Genomic DNA, 5,468 nt, shown 5'->3' on the forward strand with positions numbered 1-5,468 from the left:
GTCAAACAACTTAGAAGTCTTAGTTTGTTTGACACGTCATCGCGTGACCACGTGATTAGTCCGAACGGAGTTTCTTTATTCATGTCAATGGATGTTTTTTATCGCCTTCAGCTGAAAATGGACTGTTTACCGTGGTCGTTGTACATTACTAACACTCTGTCTCAGACCAATAAACCTTTTCTCTCTCCATTTAAAGGAGAGTGGATGTGGTGGCCATTATTTGATCTTATTAAGCTTAGTAGTTCGGAGAACATGGTATCAGTATCGCACAGCAACCACGTTGAAAACTCCGATTCAGCTGAAGTCATAAAAACTCCCTTTTAAATAAACAAAGAGACACAGTTTGGAGTGATCACGTTGAGCGTGGAGTAGTTTTACGATTTATGAACACGCTTCAAAGATTTTATTTAATTTTGTTCGTGTCAAACAACTTTTAGAAGTCTTAGTTTGTTTGACACGTCATCGCGTGACCACGTGATTAGTCGAAGCGGAGTTTCTTTATTCATGTCAATGGATGTTTTTATCGCCTTCAGCTGGAAATGGACTGTTTACCGTGGTCGTTGTACATTACTGACACTCTGTGTCAGACCGATAAACCTTTTTTTTCTCTCCATTTAAAGGAGAGTGGATGTAGTGGCCATTATTTGATCTTATTAAGCTTAGTAGTTCGGAGAACAGGGTATCAGTATCGCACAGCAACCACGTTGAAAACTCGATTCAGCTAAAGTCATAAAAACTCCTTTTAAATAAACAAAGAGACACAGTTTGGAGTGATCACGTTGAGCGTGGAGTAGTTTTACGATTTATGAACACGCTTCAAAGATTTTATTTAATTTTGTTCGTGTCAAACAACTTATAGAAAACTTAGTTTGTTTGACACGTCATCACGTGACCACGTGATTAGTCGAACGGAGTTTCTTTATTCATGTCAATGGATGTTTTTATCGCCTTCAGCTGGAAATGGACTGTTTACGTGGTCGTTGTACATTACTAACACTCTGTGTCAGACCGATAAACCTTTTTTCTCTCTCCATTTAAAGGAGAGTGGATGTAGTGGCCATTATTTGATCTTATTAAGCTTAGTAGTTCGGAGAACAGGGTATCAGTATCGCACAGCGACCACGTTGAAAACTCCGATTCAGCTAAAGTCATAAAAACTCCTTTTAAATAAACAAAGAGACACAGTTTGGAGTGATCACGTTGAGCGTGGAGTAGTTTACGATTTATGAACACGCTTCAAAGATTTTATTTAATTTTGTTAGTGTCAAACAACTTATAGAAGTCTTAGTTTGTTTGACACGTCATCACGTGACCACGTGACGTGATTAGTCGAACGGAGTTTCTTTATTCATGTCAATGGATGTTTTTATCGCCTTCAGCTGGAAATGGACTGTTTACCGTGGTCGTTGTACATTACTGACACTCTGTGTCAGACCGATAAACCTTTTTTTCTCTCCATTTAAAGGAGAGTGGATGTAGTGGCCATTATTTGATCTCATTCGCTTAGTAGTTCGGAGAACAGGGTATCAGTATCGCACAGCGACCACGTTGAAAACTCCGATTTAGCTGAAGTCATAAAAACTCCTTTTAAATAAACAAAGAGACACAGTTTGGAGTGATCACGTTGAGCGTGGAGTAGTTTCACGATTTATGAACACGCTTCAAAGATTTTATTTAATTTTGTTCGTGTCAAACAACTTATAGAAGTCTTAGTTTGTTTGACACGTCATCACGTGACCACGTGATTAGTCGAACGGAGTTTCTTTATTCATGTCAATGGATGTTTTTATCGCCTTCAGCTGAAAATGGACTGTTTACCGTGGTCGTTGTACATTACTGACACTCTGTGTCAGACCGATAAACCTTTTTTCTCTCCATTTAAAGGAGAGTGGATGTAGTAGCCATTATTTGATCTTATTAAGCTTAGTAGTTCGGAGAACAGGGTATCAGTATCGCACAGCAACCACGTTGAAAACTCCGATTCAGCTAAAGTCATAAAAACTCCCTTTTAAATAAACAAAGAGACACAGTTTGGAGTGATCACGTTGAGCGTGGAGTAGTTTACGATTTATGAACACGCTTCAAAGATTTTATTTAATTTTGTTCGTGTTAAACAACTTATAGAAGTCTTAGTTTGTTTGACACGTCATCACGTGACCACGTGACCACGTGATTAGTCGACGGAGTTTCTTTATTCATGTCAATGGATGTTTTTATCGCCTTCAGCTGGAAATGGACTGTTTACCGTGGTCGTTGTACATTACTGACACTCTGTGTCAGACCGATAAACCTTTTTTTTCTCTCCATTTAAAGGAGAGTGGATGTGGTGGCCATTATTTGATCTTATTCGCTTAGTAGTTCGGAGAACAGGGTATCAATATCGCACAGCGACCACGTTGAAAACTCCATTTCAGCTAAAGTCATAAAAACTTCCTTTTAAATAAACAAAGAGACACAGTTTGGAGTGATCACGTTGAGCGTGGAGTAGTTTTACGATTTATGAACACGCTTCAAAGATTTTATTTAATTTTGTTCGTGTTAAACAATTTATAGAAGTCTTAGTTTGTTTGACACGTCATCACGTGACCACGTGACCACGTGATTAGTCCGAACGGAGTTTCTTTATTCATGTCAATGGATGTTTTTATCGCCTTCAGCTGGAAATGGACTGTTTACCGTGGTCGTTGTACATTACTGACACTCTGTGTCAGACCGATAAACCTTTTTTCTCTCCATTTAAAGGAGAGTGGATGTAGTGGCCATTATTTGATCTTATTAAGCTTAGTAGTTCGGAGAACAGGGTATCAATGTCGCACAGCGACCACGTTGAAAACTCGATTCAGCTGAAGTCATAAAAACTCCTTTTAAATAAACAAAGAGACACAGTTTGGAGTGATCACGTTGAGCGTGGAGTAGTTTTACGATTTATGAACACGCTTCAAAGATTTTATTTAATTTTGTTCGTGTCAAACAACTTATAGAAGTCTTAGTTTGTTTGACACGTCATCGCGTGACCACGTGATTAGTCGAGCGGAGTTTCTTTATTCATGTCAATGGATGTTTTTATCGCCTTCAGCTGAAAATGGACTGTTTACCGTGGTCGTTGTACATTACTGACACTCTGTGTCAGACCAATAAACCTTTTTTCTCTCCATTTAAAGGAGAGTGGATGTAGTGGCCATTATTTGATCTTGTTAAGCTTAGTAGTTCGGAGAACATGGTATCAGTATCGCACAGCGACCACGTTGAAAACTCCGATTCAGCTGAAGTCATAAAAACTCCTTTTAAATAAACAAAGAGACACAGTTTGGAGTGATCACGTTGAGCGTGGAGTAGTTTACGATTTATGAACACGCTTCAAAGATTTTATTTAATTTTGTGCGTGTCAAACAACTTATAGAAGTCTTAGTTTGTTTGACACGTCATCACGTGACCACGTGATTAGTCGAACAGGTTTCTTTATTCATGTCAATGGATGTTTTTATCGCCTTCAGCTGGAAATGGACTGTTTACCGTGGTCGTTGTACATTACTGACACTCTGTGTCAGACCGATAAACCTTTTTTCTCTCCATTTAAAGGAGAGTGGATGTAGTGGCCATTATTTGATCTTATTAAGCTTAGTAGTTCGGAGAACAGGGTATCAGTATCGCTCAGCGACCACGTTGAAAACTCGATTTCAGCTGAAGTCATAAAAACTCCTTTTAAATAAACAAAGAGACACAGTTTGGAGTGATCACGTTGAGCGTGGAGTAGTTTTACGATTTATGAACACGCTTCAAAGATTTTATTTAATTTTGTTCGTGTCAAACAACATAGAAGTCTTAGTTTGTTTGACACGTCATCGCGTGACCACGTGATTAGTCGAACGGAGTTTCTTTATTCATGTCAATGGATGTTTTTATCGCCTTCAGCTGGAAATGGACTGTTTACCGTGGTCGTTGTACATTACTAACACTCTGTGTCAGACCGATAAACCTTTTTTCTCTCCATTTAAAGGAGAGTGGATGTAGTGGCCATTATTTGATCTTATTAAGCTTAGTAGTTCGGAGAACAGGGTATCAGTATCGCACAGCGACCACGTTGAAAACTCCGATTCAGCTGAAGTCATAAAAACTTCCTTTTAAATAAACAAAGAGACACAGTTTGGAGTGATCACGTTGGCGTGGAGTAGTTTTACGATTTATGAACACGCTTCAAAGATTTTATTTAATTTTGTTCGTGTCAAACAACATAGAAGTCTTAGTTTGTTTGACACGTCATCGCGTGACCACGTGATTAGTCGAGCGGAGTTTCTTTATTCATGTCAATGGATGTTTTTATCGCCTTCAGCTGGAAATGGACTGTTTACCGTGGTCGTTGTACATTACTGACACTCTGTGTCAGACCGATAAACCTTTTCTCTCTCCATTTAAAGGAGAGTGGATGTAGTGGCCATTATTTGATCTTATTAGCTTAGTAGTTCGGAGAACAGGGTATCAGTATCGCACAGCGACCACGTTGAAAACTCCATTTCAGCTGAAGTCATAAAAACTTCCTTTTAAATAAACAAAGAGACACAGTTTGGAGTGATCACGTTGAGCGTGGAGTAGTTTTACGATTTATGAACACGCTTCAAAGATTTTATTTAATTTTGTTTCGTGTCAAACAACATAGAAGTCTTAGTTTGTTTGACACGTCATCGCGTGACCACGTGATTAGTCGAACGGAGTTTCTTTATTCATGTCAATGGATGTTTTTATCGCCTTCAGCTGGAAATGGACTGTTTACCGTGGTCGTTGTACATTACTGACACTCTGTGTCAGACCGATAAACCTTTTCTCTCTCCATTTAAAGGAGAGTGGATGTAGTAGCCATTATTTGATCTTATTAAGCTTAGTAGTTCGGAGAACAGGGTATCAGTATCGCACAGCGACCACGTTGAAAACTCCATTTCAGCTGAAGTCATAAAAACTTCCTTTTAAATAAACAAAGAGACACAGTTTGGAGTGATCACGTTGAGCGTGGAGTAGTTTTACGATTTATGAACACGCTTCAAAGATTTAATTTAATTTTGTTCGTGTCAAACAACATAGAAGTCTTAGTTTGTTTGACACGTCATCGCGTGACCACGTGATTAGTCGAGCGGAGTTTCTTTATTCATGTCAATGGATGTTTTTATCGCCTTCAGCTGAAATGGACTGTTTAACGTGTGTAGTCGTTGTACATTACTAACACTCTGTGTCAGACCGATAAACCTTTTTTCTCTCCATTTAAAGGAGAGTGGATGTAGTGGCCATTATTTGATCTTATTCGCTTAGTAGTTTGGAGAACAGGGTATCAGTATCGCACAGCGACCACGTTGAAAACTCCATTTCAGCTGAAGTCATAAAAACTTCCTTTTAAATAAACAAAGAGACACAGTTTGGAGTGATCACGTTGAGCGTGGAGTAGTTTTACGATTTATGAACACGCTTCAAAGATTTTATTT

This window comes from Puntigrus tetrazona, chromosome 7, assembly GCF_018831695.1.
Source record: "Puntigrus tetrazona isolate hp1 chromosome 7, ASM1883169v1, whole genome shotgun sequence".
NCBI classification, from domain to species: domain Eukaryota; kingdom Metazoa; phylum Chordata; class Actinopteri; order Cypriniformes; family Cyprinidae; genus Puntigrus; species Puntigrus tetrazona.